The 17,668-nt window shown below is 42.1% G+C and overlaps 1 protein-coding gene across 4 annotated transcripts in view; it reads right to left on the reverse strand.

Moving 5' to 3' along the window:
• Positions 1–17,668, reverse strand: part of UBXN2B (UBX domain protein 2B) — a 70,865-nt gene that overhangs the window by 18,195 nt on the left and 35,002 nt on the right. Inside the window, exons 9-11 of one of the 4 annotated variants that reach the window (XR_014057805.1) lie at positions 15,207–15,326; positions 4,732–4,923; positions 1,310–1,384 (exon numbers count right to left, since the gene is read on the reverse strand). The gene's annotated coding sequence lies outside the window, so the exon portion shown is untranslated. Of the gene's footprint in view, positions 1–1,309; positions 1,385–4,731; positions 5,714–15,206; positions 15,327–17,668 lie in introns of all 4 variants that reach the window. The other 3 variants (XR_014057807.1, XR_014057806.1, XR_014057804.1) reach the window with 3 other exon arrangements.

A 17,668-nucleotide genomic window follows, 5' to 3' on the forward strand; every position in this document is an offset into this window, starting at 1 on the left:
TCCATCTTTGGCTGCAAAGAATATAATCAATCTGATTTCGTTGTTGACCATCTGGTGATGTCCATGTGTAGAGTCTTCTCTTGTGTTGTTGGAAGACGGTGTTGCTATGAATGACATGATCCTTTTTTTCCAGGGCAGGGAGGTATTTAATGTGTCACCTCTACTTTCAGAATGAACAGACTTCATCCTAGGTGAGAGGACCTGCAGGCACAGAAGGGTGAGACTGTTCTAGAAGGGTGCTGTCCGGCCTGGAAACAAACGCTCTTTGGCACTGGTCCAGTCTCAGGGACAAGATGGCTGCTTCTTCTGTCTGAATGCTCACTTACAAAACACCAAGGGTTGTTTTCTGGGAAGCTGTTTGCTTTATTCATCAGAATTCTGATGTATAAATCCTGCAAAACAACTCTGAGGCTCAGTACTCCAAACTGAGAACTCTCACTGGCTCTCTTCCAATGCTGTCTCATTTGGCAAGGGACCTGGGGTCAGTAGTTGTTTGCAAAGTACTTGCTTTGGTTACCTCTGGTGAAATGATGTAAACATTGCTGTATCTCTGGTAAATCAGGTATCCTTTAACTCTAAAGTCATTTAAGGGCAGTGGCAGGGCTGATGGGTAAATGTAGAAAACCCAACTCTTGCCCAAATATGGCCTGGTTGAAACGAACACACACACATACTCACACATGTACACACACACTCACACATGCAATTAACTAATGCTTTGCATCCATATAAAATAAGGGTAGGAAAAAATATTATTAAATAATGAAATATCTTGAAATTAGATGGTAAACTGAAAATGAAGCAAGGCAAGGAACTCTGAGAAGAAAGAATAACAATAAACAGATTAAGTGCTTCCTTGGCATTTAGAGATGTACTTTTAAGACAACTTAAACTTAACAAATTTACAAAACCAGGCTTCCTTGGTATATCAGACAGTAAAGAATCTGCCTGCAATGCAGCAGACCTGGGTTTGATCCCCAGGTTGGGAAGATAACCTGCAGAAGGGAATAGCAACCCACTCCAGTATTCTTGCCTAGGAAATCCCATAGACAGAGGTTACAGTTCATGGGGGTCACAAAGAGTTGGACACAAATGAGAAACTAACACTTTCACTAATACTTTCTTTCAAATTTACAAATACAATTGTGACATATAATTCCTCCATAAAACATACCTTCCACAAAGAATTAAGTTAAGACGGTGATGCTGGTTTGATGATCAGGTGTCTACTCATGAGGTAAGCGCCTCACTCCTGTACATAAATATCAGCTGGCAAAACCACAAGTTACTAAATGACATAAGGTCTTACCCAATGGCTCGGGTGGTAAAGAATTTGCCTTCAATGCAGGAGACACAGCTTTGATCCCTGGGTCAGGAAGATCCCCTGTAAAAGGGAATGGGGGAAACAATGATAGACTTATTTTCTTGGGCTCAAAAGTCACTGAGGATGGTGACTGCAGCCATGAAATTAAAGGATGCTTGCTCCTTGAAAGAAAAGCTATGACAAACCTAGATAGCATATTAAAAAGCAGAGACATTACTTTGCTGACAAAGGTTCATATAGTCAATGCTATGGTTTTTCCAGTAGTCATGTATGGACGTGAGAGTTGGACCATAAAGAAGGCTGAGTGCTGAAGAATTGACGCTTTCGAGCTGTAGTGTTGGAGAAGACTCTTGAGAGTCCCGTGGATTGCAAGGAGATCAAACCAGTCAATCCTAAAGAAATCAACCCTGAATATTCATTGGAAGGACTGATGTTAACGGTCCAATTCTTTGGCCACCTGATGTGAAGAATTGACTCACTGGAAAAGACCCTGATGTTGGGAAAGATTGAGGGCAGGAGGAGAAGGGGGTGACAGAGGGCGAGATGGTTGAATGGCATCACTGACTCAATGGACTCAAGTTTGAGCAAACTCCAGGTGATTGTGAAGGACCAGGAAGCCTGGTGTGCTGCAGTCCATGGGGTTACAAAGAGTTAGACACACCTGAGCAACTGAACAGCAACAACTAAATGACATGGACCTTCCTGAATGTCCCAAGCTGTGAAAAGTGAAGGTGAAAGTGTCAGTCACTCCGTCGTGTCTGACACTGCTTCTCCATGGACTGTAGCCCACCAGGCTCCTCCGTCTACGGAATTACTTTAAAAAGGGGACTATAAAGCACCAGCCTCATAGAGCTGTTATGAGGAATAAATGAGTGCCTAAAACACTGCATGGCACTCAGGAAGCTTTACATAAGTTCTAGTTATTATTACAAAGGTTTGCTTATTGCCTTTGGTTTCAGAATGCTCTGGGGGGTAAAAATGAGAACTTTCTGTATTAGTTTACATAGTAGACAATACATTTAAGTGCATGAAATGTATTGGGATGAGGGATGAGATGGGACTAAGCGAAAGATAACATAGTTCAACATCAAGAATGATGTGGGAAGGGCCTCAGATGAAAGGCAGTGCTGGACTGGAGAAGCCAACATCTCATCATGAAAAGTCCTAGAAGACAGAACCCGAAGAGCGGCATCTTTGAGCTGCTTCTAATGGTCCCTTTTAGCTCTATTCCTGGAGAAAAGAGGAGATGGGGGAACCTCTTGAGTTTGCCCTTCAGAAAAGATATACTTGAGAACTGTCCATTTGAGCCCAAGATTACAGGATTCCAATAAAACTAAAGTAAAAGTAAACATATCTCTGCCAATCACTACCGACCTTTGAGCATGGCTATACCTCCCTACCAGGCCTGAAAACACGCCACTGTCAGTGTAGAAAATGTGAAGGGCACTCAGGAGGCACCTGCCAGGCTGGAGGGGGCAGGGAGATGGCAGATCAGAGGCCAGCCTTCAGACCCTGGGAGGGTCACACATAAGGCACAGGGGCCAGTCCCCAAAACATGTCTTCTTCAGGTCATGGCAGGGTGAGAATTCTAGATTTTTATGATCCTTCTCCATCCCCCAATCCATCAAGAGAAAGGATATGTAAATCATGTAGTGCTGTGCTGTGCTTAGTCGCTCGGTTGTGTCCGATTCTTTTCAACCCCATGGACTGACTGTAGCCTGTCAGGCTCCTCTGTCCATGGGATTTTCAAGGCAAGAATACTGGAGTGGGTTACCATTTCCTGCTCCAGGGGATCTTCCCGACCCAGGGATTGAACCCATGTCTCCTGCATTGGCAGGCAGATTCTTTACCAGTGGGCCACCTGGGAAGCCTACATTTAACTAAGAGGGATGTAAATGAAAATGGATCATGAGTGGCTTCTAGATACCCTGATCTTGCTCCAGAAGGTCAAGTAAGTTTGTATCAATGATAAAAACATCTAGAATCATCAATAGGTTAAACAAAATGTGGTAAATGCACCCAGTGGGATGTTAGTCAGGTGTTTTTTTTCAAGATTTGTTTTTTGAAGTGGACCATTTTTAAAGTATTTACTGAATTTGTGACAATATTGCTTCTGTTTTATGTTTTGTTTTTTGGCCATGAGGCAGGTGCAATCTTAGCTCCCCGATCAGAGATCAAACCTGTTCCCTCTGCGTTGGAAGGTGAAATCTAAACCACTGGAGCAACAGGAAATTCCCCTATTCAGTCTTGAAAAGGAAGGAAACTCTGACACCTGCTACAGCACATGTGCACCTTGAGGACACTGCTAAGTGAATGAGCCTGTCACAGAAAGACAAATACTGTATGATCCCACTTACATGGGGTACTTGGGCTTCCCAAGTGGAGCTAGTGGTAAAGAACCTGTCTGCCAATGCAGGAGACATAAGAGACATGGGTTCGATCCCTGGATCAGGAAGATCCCCTGAAGAAGGAAATGGCAACCCACTCCAGTATTCTTGCCTGGAAAATCCCATGGACAGAGGAGACAGGTGGGCTACAGTCCACGGGCTCGCAAAGAGTCGGACAGAACTGAAGCAACTTAGCATGCACACACATGAGGTACTCAGAGTAGTCAAATTTGTAGAGATAGAAAGGAGACTGGTGGTTGCCAGGGACTTGGGACAGGAGGTTGGGAAATTGTTGTTTAAGGAGTACAGAATTTCAGTTTTGTCACATGAAGAGTGCTGGAGATTGACTGCACAACAACGCGAATGTACTTAATACCACTGACCTGTGCACATAAAAATGGTTAGGATGGTAAATTTTTTGTGCATTTGCCACCACAACAACACAAAAAAATCAACTGGTAAAATGAATGCTATGGGACCTTGCTGTTAGAAAACAAATCTAATTGTTGGTAAGTTAGATGTTACACTAGATGACCTTTCACCCCAGATGCTTAAAAATTTGATGATAGCTATTATCCACTATTTTTCTCCCATCCATGGTACACATGGAAAATCATTCTATTTTGGCATATGGGGGTGGGCTTCCCATGTGCCACAGTGGTAAAGAATCCACCTGCCAGTGCAAGATACTCCCGTTCAATCCCTGGGTCAGCAAGATCCCCTGGAGAAGGAAACGGTAACCCACTCCAGTATTCTTGCCTCAAAAATCCCATGGACAGAGGAGCCTGGGCGGGGGGAGGGAGGGTCACAGAGTCAGACATAACAGGGTGAGTGAGCACAGTACACATGAGGGCAACTGGAAGGGCCTGCTTGGAGCTGAGGGTGGTTGGTCTAGGGGTTCCCAGGGTCCCAGAACCCAACCAGCTCACCAAGTGCTGGCCCTCTCTGCCCTCCAGTCACCTGTTCACACCCACCTACTGGGGAGCCCATACCTGCCAGGTCTGTTCACATGATTGTTACCTCAGTCAGTGGCTTGATTCCAAAGCTGACAAAGCAAGTGGCGTAACCTGCAGTCTGAAAACATGGAGCAGTTTTGCTTGGGTTGTTGTTTTGTAGCTGACTTTTACCTGCAAAGCCTTGAAGACCACACGATGAGTACTTCATAGCAGTGACTAGCTGCTATTAGAGGGTCCTCAGATGTTAGTGGAGAGACTAGATTGAAAATAAGAACAAGTGTTAGTTGTTTACTAAAGTAGATAAAGCACAACTACCAGGCCCTGAGACATTAGTTTTAGGATTCACTATTACTTTGGGATATAAATATAAATATTAGTTGATTTCAGAAAAATCATTTCTTCTCCCTATCCAACCAGCCACAGATTCCATTGAAATAACTTATTCTAGCCTGGAGTGAGTATTTTCTGAAGCCGTAATAACAAGGAAAATGGGTGCTCCCAGTAGGGCACTGGCATTGTGCTATGCTGCTGCTGCTGCTAAGTCGCTTCAGTCGTGTCCGACCCTGTGCGACCCCATAGACGGCAGCCCACCAGGCTCCGCCATCCCTGGGATTCTCCAGGCAAGAATACTGGAGTGGGTTGCCATTTCCTTCTCCAGTGCATGAAAGGGAAAGTGAAAGTGAAGTCGCTCAGTCCTGTCTGACTCTTAGCGACCCCATGGACTGTAGCCTACCAGGCTCCTCCGTCCATGGGATTTTCCAAGCAAGAGTACTGGAATGGGGTGCCATTGCCTTCTCCGGGCATTGTGCTATACACCATTACATATTACATTACATTTGTGTGTGTGCTCAGTCGTTCAGTCGTGTCCGACTCTTTCCGACCCCACGGGCTATAGCCCTCCAGGCTCCTCTGCGCATGGGATTTTCCAGGCAAGAATACTGGAATGGGTTGCCATGTCCTCCTCCACAGGAACTTCCCGGACCAGGGATCGAACCTGTATCCCCTGTGTGTCTGGCATTGCAGGTGGGCTCTTTACCACTTAATTCCTAAACAAACGAAGAAAAAGTTCTCTGTATCTTAAACCAAATGTTGCCTCTGTCACTCTTAGAATGCATCTTGGCTTTATGAAGTGACACTTTAGGTAAAAATGTTTGAGATGGTTTTTCTGGAAAGTGACATTGTGGCAGACTAAAGGTGATAATTGATCTTTGAGAAGTAGGGTTGATTCTCCCTCCCTTTGGCCGGTGTGGACTCTGGGATTTGTTTGATTGGAAGTGATGCTCATTATAGAAGGCTTGGTTCGAAGAAGCTTTTCTCACATAGAAATCTTGCTTTCTGCATACAGTAAGTTAAGTCTATCTGTGAGCTTGGACAATTTTGTCTAGTTCAAAATTAAAACCAAAAAAAAACCCATTCAGATATTTCTGTAAAAGCTAGGCAAATAGGGAGAATAGCACAGATGGAGTTAATCTGAGCTAAATGTGAAACAATTCATCCAAAGAAAGTTCAAATAATACCTAACTGAGGGCATAAATGATTAATACCTTATGTTTATATTTTATTTCTTTCCATTCTGGTCATAGCCCTCAAGAAATCTCCAAAGCATTTGAAAGTTGAAAGACTCTTCAAAGACCTGATCAACACTGATTTCCTGTTTTGGGAGAAATAAGTAGGCTTTTAAGTCTGCTTGTGGTTATTATGATCAAATGATAAGAGGAGTATTGGGGGATGACTATAAGATCATGATAGTAACCAAGAGGGTGACTTTATTTTTCATCAAATTCCAAATCATTTAAAAAGTACAGACTCCTTAAGATGTAAACAAATTTTAGCAAAATGAAAAGGAATAATCCCTACTGCATAGATAGTAGTGAGCAAAGCAAGGCTACCTTAAATAAACAGATGGTAGATGCACTATAATTTATTAGGTGTATAACATTTTACAGGATTGGGTGGTTTGTCTAAGGTCTCTTAGTGGTGAATAAAGATGCTAAGTGGCGAATAAAGACTAGGATTCAGGATTTATAGTCATAAAACTGTAGACCACACAACTCCTATGGAAACACACAGGAGACATGTACATTTGAGAAATATACCACATCAAACATGTAATCCAGTGAGCCCACTGCCACACATTGACCTACAGAACTTAACTGGAAAGCTGACTGTAGCATCTGAAATCATGGGGGATACTGTTTTTGTTGGCTGCTTAGCTGAAGTGCAGAGAAAGCAAGAACTTTCTCCACGTGCCAGCCTCCGGTTCACATCCAGTTCATCTTATATGGGACACATACTAGGTTCTATAGGTGGTTAAAAAACACCTCTCTAAAATAAGACAGGAGGATCCAAAGTTATTTCTATTGAGATTATGTTCATTGATTTAGTATTATTTTATTCTCTTTGACTTGGTTCACTTTGACATGGCACACTTTTCAAAGCCTACAAATAATAGGCTGACACAAAGAGGTAAACTAACTGTATCTATGAAGGACAAAGAAACCTCAGTAGAGGTGAAGTGTGCACTTGTGTGTATTTTAGAAAGCTCAGAAATGGCAAGAACTGGTCCCAAAGAATCGTAAAACCTCCAAAATCAACAGGAGCCACAAGAGGTTACAGACAGAACCCATTTAACTCTGAACCCAATAGCCAAGATCAAGGCCATTTACTGATAAGAGACCTTGAACAGTATTTATTAAGGCCCCCCCTTTTTTAAAGCACTACAGCTATTTGGGAACACCAAAGCCAAACTGCATTTGCATGTAGCCTTGACCCTGTGTGTGCTCCTCTTCTTATGTTTGTGCTGAGGGAGTCCTCTATTCTTAGGTCTATGAACTCTGGGTAAGTGCCATTAAAAATTAACTGAGATACTATGACCACACTTTCATGATCATCCAAATCATTATGTAATGATGGGCAGCATGCTTTTCATGACCTCTAAGGAAGGCAAATCTAACTGAATTAACTGTCTACCGATTTCCACTGAGGGCTTCCACAGGTCCAGCTGAGGAGCTAAGTTTAGGATTAGAGACAGAAAAGAGGTGATTTGCTCCACTTACTAGAGAGAGAATTTGGAGTTCCAGGGAGCACTGACCTCCAAACAGGGAGCACAGAGCTGACCTGATGGTCTGAGCTGGAAAGTGCGACATGGAGAGAGGTGGCCAAAGAAAAACCCCTAGGGATGGATGGGGAAAGAGCTTTGAAAATAGTTGTTCAATGTTTGACTGAGGTTGTTTATGTGGCTGTAAGATTTCATTCTCCTTTCGCTGCATTCTCCTTTTACTGGTGCCGGCTGCTGCAGAAAGAAGACCTTGTGTGGGGAGTTTTGTTTTTGCTGAGCTTTGATTTTCTGGGAGGCTTGGGTGGGTGAGGAAACCACTGTCTAATCTGACATCTGTGTCAATGCAGTATGGGACAGAAACCTCAAGCATGGGGCGGCAGGGTGTCTGTTCATCAATCCAACCAGTTGAGTGAAAGTAAGAAGACTCTTGAGAGTCCCTTGGACTGCAAGTAGATCAAACCAGTCAATCCTAAAGGAAATCAACTGTGAATATTCACTAGAAGGACTGATGCTGAAGCTGAAGCTCCAATACTTTGTCCATCTGATGTGGACAAAGAGCTGACTCATGGGAAAAGACACTGATGCTGGAAAAGATTGAGGGCAGGAGGAAAGGGGGCAACAGAGGATGAGATGGTTGGATGGCATCACTGACTTAATGAACATGAGTTTGAGCAAACTGCTTGTGAAGATAGTGCAGAGACAAGGAAGCCTGGTGTGCTGTTCATGGGGTCCCAGAGAATTGGACACAACTTAGTGACTGCCAAGAACAATGACAAATGATCTTGACACAACTTTTAATTTTCTCACCCTTGGGAGATGTTATCAGTTTATATTTAAATTTATAGATGAATACACAAGAGCTCAGTCACTTTTCCAGGGCCACTTAGGGGTTAAACTGAGTCACTTTTCCAGGGCCATGTGTGCATGCTCAGTGTCAGACTCTTTGTGACCCCATGGACTGTAACCCACCAGGCTCCTTTGTCCATGGCATTTTCCAGGCAAGAATACTAGCCACTTAGGGGTTAAACTGAGATCTGGTTCCAGAGTGATGTTTATTCCACCAGGCTCATGCAGGTAACATGGACCCCCAGAACTGCTGTAAAGCATGCTTACTCACACTGGGGGCGGGGAGAATCTCTGCTGACTTACACTCTAAAAAGCTTGGTCTGCCATGTATTAGTGACTCCATGTGTTGATCTGTATATTTGGATCCCTAAGGAAATAGGTAGGCGATTTAAAAGGAACGAATGACCTTTGCCCTGTTGTCATTTTCATTTTATCTGTCAACAAGAGTCAGTCTTCTTGGGTGAATTGCCTCCAGAAAATAGAATGCTTCTGGTTCTTTAAATAGAAATTGTAGGAATTGGAAAGCGAGTATGATGAAAACATGGAAAATAATTCATTATGTGCAAATAAGGGAAAGCAGGCTGTGATCAAGGGCTTCCCAGGTGGCTCAGTGGTAAAGAATCCACTTGCAATGCAGGAGATGGGGGTTTGATCCCTGGGTTGGGAAGATCCCCTAGAGAAGGAAATGGCAACCCACTCTTAGTATTCTGGCCTGGAGAATCCCATGGGCAGAGGAGCCTGGTGGGATACAATCCATGGGGTTGCAGAGTTGGACATGACTGAGCGACTAAACAACAAGGTTGTGATCAAATGAGGGAGTTCAGTAAGTTACTGGAAAACTAAGAAAGCCAGTTGAATGTAAATTTTTACAGGTGAGACCAGATGCTAAGCATGGGCAGCTGAAGAATGTGAGCACTGGCGATCACAAGGAGGATTTTGGGTTTAGAAAGAGGAGGTTAAAGAAGACCTTATCACAGCTGTTTCTGACACCTGGGGGTGACAAAGTCAGAGCTGGAATTGGAGAACTGGAGGGTGGACACAGAAACAACTCAGGGGTCAGCAGAGTACATCAGGAGCAAAGCGGGCTCAGATTCCACGGAGGAGTGAGATACAGCAGGTATGGAGATAGAGGTGAGGGGACACTGAGGAGAAAGTGGCCTCCCTTTTATCTCTTTGATGAGAGAGCAAGAGAGAGGCAAAGAGGGGGAGAGTGGGAGGAAAGGGTGGAAGGAAGGAAAGAGAAGAAAGAACAGAAAGAAAGAAAGAAAGAAGGAAGGATGGATGGATTATCTTAGGAAATAAACAGCTGAAGAAGGTTATGAATTGTCAATAATAAAATGATACTAACCTAAGAGTCACAAAGTGACCAAGTGGCAGGGGTTATAGAATTTTTTTGTGACAAAAAAGCTAAGAGAAGTGGATCATTATGTAATCGAAGTACTCAGTGGCACAGAGAGAGATGACAAGGGATAATTTCACACTGAGTGTTCCTAGTACAGAGAAAATGAAAGAATAATGAGTGAAAATGATGAAATCAAGTGAAAGCTAAAAATAGCAAGGAACAATGAAGAGATTTTTTAAAAACGTAAAATAGAAAAAAAAAATAGGTCGAGCATTGGGAAGGAGGTGGCATAGTAGCTCGTTGTTAAACTGTTGTTGTTGTTCAATTGGTAAGTTGTGTCCACCACTTTGTGACCCCCATGGGCTGCAGCATGCCAGGCTCCTCTGTCCTTCACTATCTCCTGGAGTCTGCTCAAATTCATGTTAAATGGTGCATGATCCCACATAATTCCTGTTACCCATCAAAGGTAGGTATAGCATACAAGGTAACCAAGGCATGGAGTCTGAATGCCTTGGCCAGCTGGTGAATGCTGAGGTCAGGGGTCATACCCAGGCCTATCTCCAAACCTGAACTTCACCACCCTTAGCTTTTTTGTATTAATGAGCATGAACATTTTTGGACAACTTCAGCACACATTAAATATATTTTACATAGCTAAAAACATGATCTCATATCACAAAATTATCAACACACCCAGTCCATATTTCACAAGTTGCCCTCAAAATATGATAGGTCTGGTCTATCCAAATCAGGATCCAGTCTGAGTTACACCAGCCTAGCTGTATTCCTTTCCTCTCCTATAATCTAGAAGAGTCTTTTTTTTTTTTGTCCTATAAAATGTTTCATCTGGGCTTGTCTGATTACTTCTCTGTGGTAGGTTTTAACTTCTTCTATGTACTTCCTGTAGACTGAAAGTTACATCTGAAGGCTTGATAGATTCAAGGTAAATCTTTCAGTTGAGAATACATACCAGGAGATGTGCAGACTGCAGGCAGTCTACCAGGGGATGCACGGTACCTGGCTATCCACCATAACAGGTGCCAAGTCTGGCCACTGAATTAGCATACAGATTGCTGTATTCTTTTTAAATTTTCATTATTTTATTATTAGTATTTTAAATCTTATTTTTTTTACTGTGCTGGGTCTTTGTTACTGGGCCGGGCTTTACCTAGTTGCGGCAAGCAGGGGTCACTCTTCATTGCGGTGCATGACCTTCTCAACTGTGGTGGCTTCTCTTGTTATGGAGCACAGGCTCTTGCCACATGGGCTTAGCAGCTGTGGTGCATGGACTTAGTTGCCTCATGGCATGTGGCATCTTCCCAGACCAGGGATCAAACCAGTGTCCCTTGCATTGGCAGGCAGATTCCCAACCACTGGACCACCAGGGAAGTCCTGACCTTATTCTTCATATTGTATGATTTTAGCCTCACTCCTTTTTCTCTGTTGTACAGTGAAGATCTCCTCCTTTGATGAATGTAATCTTTTTTGATGTTACTTGGGCAAAGCACACACAAAATTCACTTCGCCATCCACCCATCATCTAATAATTTTAATACTAATTGATAATCCTTGTCTGAGTCAGTGATTTCATAGGGGACTGTGAAATGATGATTTTACTTTTCTATTTGTCACCACTGACCACTGTTAGCTGATATTCTTCTTTAGGTAAAGCTTTCACTATCAACTAGGGCTACTGGTTTTGAGATATAATGGTCTTCCTGGAAATGCAGAATAAATGTGTAAAGATTTCAAAGGAAGGGGTTGGTTTAATGGCTATATCAAATGGTGACAAAGGGATTTTAGTGACTCATTTGATAACTGCAAAAGATTTATGGTGGAGAAGGAAATGGCAACCCACTCCAGTATTCTTGCCTGGAAAAGTCCATGGACAGAGGAACCTGGTGGGCTGGGGTCCACCCCAAGTCCATGGGGTTACATGACTGAGCATGCGTGCATGAGGGTGGAGGGAGATGGGTTGGTAGCAATAAACTGGTAGAACTAAAAAAAAAAAAAAAAAAAAGATTTATGGATTTTCATGAACTCAGTGTTTTTCAGTTAACTATAATCTTAATAATTTCGCTCAAATGGGGGCAAATTAGGCTGGAGAGAACTACAGCAACCTGGCTTTTGTGCCCTTTTGACAGGATGCCGTCAGTCTTTTAAAGCTTCTTCACTTTTTGCCCCCAGATAAACTGGGCTCATCTTGTACTTCCTTTGCTTCAACTGGAGGCAGTCGTTTCTTCAAGGGGCTCTGGAATAATAAGTGAGATCAAAATTTGGGCTAGAAATAGTGAGCAGTTTTGCCCTTCCTAACTAAACTGTAATCCTAGGGCAAATCTTTTCTAACTTGACCTTTTATCATAAATTTTTTCACATCATTATTTACGATTCTGCCACTCATGTCTCTGTTAGCGGCCTTATGTTTTGTAAAGGGGCATGCACAGTTTTGTAAGCGGGAAAGATCAAAATAGAATTCACCATGGTGAGAGCTGGTGACTGCAGATAGAAAAGAATCAAGAACTGAAATTCGAGTAATCAGAATTTAGCCACAGAAAACAGGAGGGGAGATGGCATGGGTTAAAAAACAACAACAAAAACTATAAGCAAGGTGAAAAGACAGCCTTCGGAATGGGAGAAAATAATAGCAAATGAAGCAACAGACAAACAATTAATCTCAAAAATATACAAGCAACTCCTGCAGCTCAATTCCAGAAAAATAAATGACACAATCAAAAAGTGGGCCAAAGAACTAAACACACACTTCTCCAAAGAAGACATACAGATGGTTAACAAACACATGAAAAGATGCTCAACATCACTCATTATCAGAGAAATGCAAATCAAAACCACAATGAGGTACCATTTCATGCCCGTCAGAATGGCTGCTATCCAAAAGACTACAAGCAACAAATGCTGGAGAGGGTGTGGAGAAAAGGGAACCCTCTTACACTGTTGGTGAGAATGCAAACTAGTACAGCCACTATGGAGAACAGTGTGGAGATTCCTCAAGAAACTGGAAATAGAACTGCCATATGACCCAGCAATCCCACTGCTGGGCATATACACCGAGGAAACCAGAATTGAAAGAGACGCGTGTACCCCAATGTTCATTGCAGCACTGTTTATAATAGCCAGGACATGGAAGCAGCCTAGATGCCCATCAGCAGGTGAATGGATAAGGAAGCTGTGGTACATATACACAATGGAATATTACTCAGCCATTAAAAAGAATACATTTGAATCAGTTCTAATGAGGTGGATGAAACTGGAGCCTATTATACAGAGTGAAGTAAGCCAGAAAGAAAAACACCAATACAGTATACTAACACATATATATGGTATTTAGTCAATCGGTAAAGATAACCCTGTATGTGAGGCATCAAAAGAGACACAGATAAATAGTACAGTATTATGGACTCTATGGGAGAGGGCGAGGGCAGGATGATATGGGAGAGTGGCATGGAAGCATGTAAATTATCATATGTGAAACGAATCACCAGTCCAGGTTCAATGCATGATACAGGGTGCTCGGGGCTGGTGCACCGGGATGACCCAGAGGGATGGGACGGGGAGGGAGGTGGAAGGGGGGTTCTGGAAGGGGAAAACATGTACACACCCATGGTGGATTCATGTCAATGTATGGCAAAACAAATACAATATTGTAAAGTTAAAAAATAGAAAATAAAGTAATTAAAAAAAAACAACAACAGGAAAAAGAGTTAAGAAAGTTTATGGCAGTGCACCACAACAGAGAATGTCTTGGTGGGAGAGTTGAGACCCTTCAGTTCAGTTCAGTTGCTCAGTCTTGTCTGAGTCTTTGCAACCCCATGCACTGCAGCATGCCAGGCTTCCCCGTCCATCACCAACTCCCAGAGCTTACTCAGACTCATGTCGATCCAGTTGGCAATACCATCCAACCATCTTATCCTCTGTTGTCCCTTTCTCCTCCTGCCTTCAATCTTTCCCAGCATCAGGGTCTTTTCCAATGAGTCAGTTCTTCGTATCAGGTGGCCAGAGTATTGGAGTTTCAGCTTCAGCATCAGTCCTTTCAATGAATATTCAGGACTGATTTCTTTTAGGATTGACTGGTTGGATCTCCTTGCAGTCCAAGGGACTCTCAAGAGTCTTCTCCAACACCATAGTTCAAAAGCATCAATTCTTCGGTGCTCAGTTTTCTTTATAGTCCAACTCTCACATCCCTACCTGATTACTGGAAAAACCATAGCTTTGACTAGATGGACCTTTGTCAGCAAAGTAATGTCTTTGCTTTTTAATATGCTGTCTAGGTTGGTCATAGCTTTTCTTCCAAGGAGCAAGCGTTTTTTAATTTCATGGCTGTAGTCACCATTTGCAGTGATTTGGGAGCCCAAATAAAATGAAGCCTCTCACTGTTTCCATTGTTTCCCCATCTATTTGCCATGAAGTGATACAACCGGATGCCATGATCTTAGTTTACTGAATGTTGAGACGCTTAGTGGGGCATTTTAAATGCTTTCCAGGGAGAACAGTCGGTGGGCAAGATGCCAGAAATGGACATCTAGGTCATGTTTAATGGGTAATATTGCACTGAAAAGCCCCAAGGCCCAATACATTTTGATACTAGCAGCATTTTTATGATTTAACATTGTTACTTCTCTAAAAACACTAGTTATCTCTAGCCAAGTATTCTTGACCTATGGGGCTTCCCTGGTGGCTCAGATGGTAAAGAATCTGCCCACAATGTGGGAGACCCATGTTCGATCCGTGGATCAGGAAGATCCCCTGGAGAAAGGAATGGCAACCCACTCTAGTATTCTTGCCTGGAAAATTCTGTGGACAAAGGAGCCTGGCGGGCTATAGTCCATGGGATCTCAAAGAGTTGGACACGACTGAGCGATTAGCACACACTCCTCATCTATAACGTGCAAGTCAGAAAAAAGCAGCGCTAAATGATATTGATGTTTGGGTAATTTCTAGTTCTTAAACAACTAACTTTTATCCTCTCTTTATTAAAAAGTCAAATCACTATGTTATACACCTGAAACTAGTATCTGTTTTAAGTCAACTATACTTCAATAAATAAACCAAGAACCAACCAGCTAAGGCAAAGATAACAATGATTCTTTCCCAGGGCCCACATGCCCCCTGGTGAAGATAATAGTAAGTAACCAAATTCCCACACAGATGTCCTAATGTTACCTTGTCAAAGGTAACTAGGAGATTTTACTATCAGCAAGTAAAGATTAACAGGGCCTGTGGCCTTAGATATTTATGCCAGATGATGACATATGAAAAAAATTTTTTCTTCACTCACTGTTTGACCCCTTGTGGCTTCTCTCTGTACATACACAGAGGAAGAAATGCCGGGCTTCCTCCTCTGACATCCAGGGCTGCTAATTTTAAGACTGGAGTCATCTCGTGAAAGAAGTTAAAACTGGAATTAACAAGAGCATTTTTGATATTGTTGAATGCTGTCAGGCATTGATACCTACTGTAGCAAACACTGTGTCTTGGCCCCATGTTCTAATACACTAGATTTTTAAAAGGCTGCATCAAGAACTTTTCAGAGTTCTATATTTGGTCATCTTTTTGGCTCTTTCAAGATAGTCTGGCTTATAGTTGTATAAGAATACTAGATTCTTGTACTAGATGAATGTAAAAAAGAATTTGATATTTATATCTACAGTTTAAAACACAACATAATATTTTTCTAGAAATAGTGTCAGACCCTTTTAAATTGGCTGCTTTTTCTGATACATTATTCTTGATGTAATAAAACTGCTAGGAAGATGGCAAACACTGAAGAAAATAAAGCACTGAACTTCATTAGAATACTTCACGCAAGAAATTAAATGGAATCAAAATTACCAAATTGTCATAAATTAACATTTCACCTGAGGATGTTTCTGGTGGTAAAACTAAATACGAGTTATCATGTTAGCTGAATATTCTTTAGAATATTACTTCATATGCTGAGGATTAAGTGCTAAGTACTCGCACTTTTGCATACACTGAAATGCAATTATTTAGGTAAAATCTTAGCCTTGATTGGACAACCATCCACTTAAAAGTGGAGTTAGGAGTTATTTGTTAAGTATGAAACAATAGGCTTTTCATAAAATATAAAAATCTCTAGAAATGTAAACATCACTTGTGATTTTACTTTCATTAATAGATTAAGGGAGATCTTATTTTAAAAAATAACTTAAGAGGAAGAAAAATTAGTTTGTGAACCACCCAGTGGTCCTTTGCACCTGGGGAGATGAAACCAAATGAATTATGTGCCACATACTCATCCACCAAGGCATGGCTGTGCTGCTGCTGCTGCTGCTGCTAAGTCGCTTCAGTCGTGTCCGACTCTGTGCGATCCCATAGACAGAAGCCCACCAAGGCTCTGCCGTCCCTGGGATTCTCCAGGCAAGAACACTGGAGTGGGTTGCCATTTCCTTCTCCAATGCGTGAAAATGAAAAGTGAAAGTGAAGTCGCTCAGTCGTGTCCAACTCTTAGCGACCCCATGGACTGCAGCCTACCAGGTTCCTCCATCCATGGGATTTTCCAGGCAAGAGTACTGGAGTGGGTTGCCATTGCCTTCTCCGGCATGGCTGTGACTTGAAATCAAATATAGCCTTTTTAATGTTTTCATTACATCTGAAACCAAAGGATTAAGATGCCTATGGATACTGTTGTGTTAAGTCATTTCTTATTGCTAAAACTGCACACAAAGAACCCACTTGCCTTACCATTATAAGCTTTACTGCCATTTCTCATGTCAAATATACTTAAGATTTTGTATTTAGGTTAAAAAAAGAGAAACTTAGGCAAATTAAATAAGCACTTGTTGAGCATTTCAACTTGCATAAAAGGCTGCTATTTAGGAATATTAAGAGACTTTTATAACATTCTTTCTGAGAAACAGTTTCAAGAACACTGAAATTCATACATGTTTGCAGAGATCACCTTGTCTGTTTATAAAGGTAATTTGGAAATCTGTAACTCTGGGTCATTTCTGCCTTCTCTGCTTGCGTGGAAGATTGGGTAATGGGGTTAATTTGGAGAACAAGCACGATGTATAATGACTAGTGAGTTTTCTTTGTAAGTTCAGCCAAACTGAGAGCATAGCCAAAGTCAACAGCTCCTCAAACCAGGCTGATTTCAAAGGCACAGGTGATGTGTGCTTAAGGCCTCTGGTGTCATCTGATTTTTGGCAGCTTTTCAGTTAATTTGAGTGTTGCCACGTATTTTAGCCCACTCCTAATTTATTGTGATTAAATTTCATTACAACAACTTTCATGTTTTGGGGGTATCAGTATTAAAGTAACACATGAGGATGGGGTATTACATCCAAAATAAAATGTCAATGGCTAAACATTTTAAATAAATTATGTGATGTTAGTAAAATGAATAGCTATTATAAGGCTAGCAACATTTTAATTGACATGAAGAGTGACCAGCGCAGCTGTGAGTAAGCAAACAGAACTGAGCCTGTTGAGGGAGTCCCACCAAGTGTTTATAGAACAGTGTTTTTCCTTATCTCAAGACATCTAGAATCGCAGCCTGCTACTTAGATTCAGACAACTCCGGGCACCTCACCTCCTGCAGGATTCTCAGAAGTGAATTCTTCAGCCCAGTTCAACCTAGGGAACCGCCTGGACCACTCACTCACAGGTATAGGTGCTCCCACTCTGGTATGACTAGGGCCAAGGTATGAGTTAAGGCCACCATTTCAGAAAACGGCAACCCACTCCAGTATTCTTGCCTGGAGAATCCCATGGACA

Source organism: Giraffa tippelskirchi, chromosome 6 (genome assembly GCF_054371585.1).
Source record: "Giraffa tippelskirchi isolate mGirTip1 chromosome 6, T2T-mGirTip1v1.2.pri, whole genome shotgun sequence".
Lineage (NCBI taxonomy): Eukaryota > Metazoa > Chordata > Mammalia > Artiodactyla > Giraffidae > Giraffa > Giraffa tippelskirchi.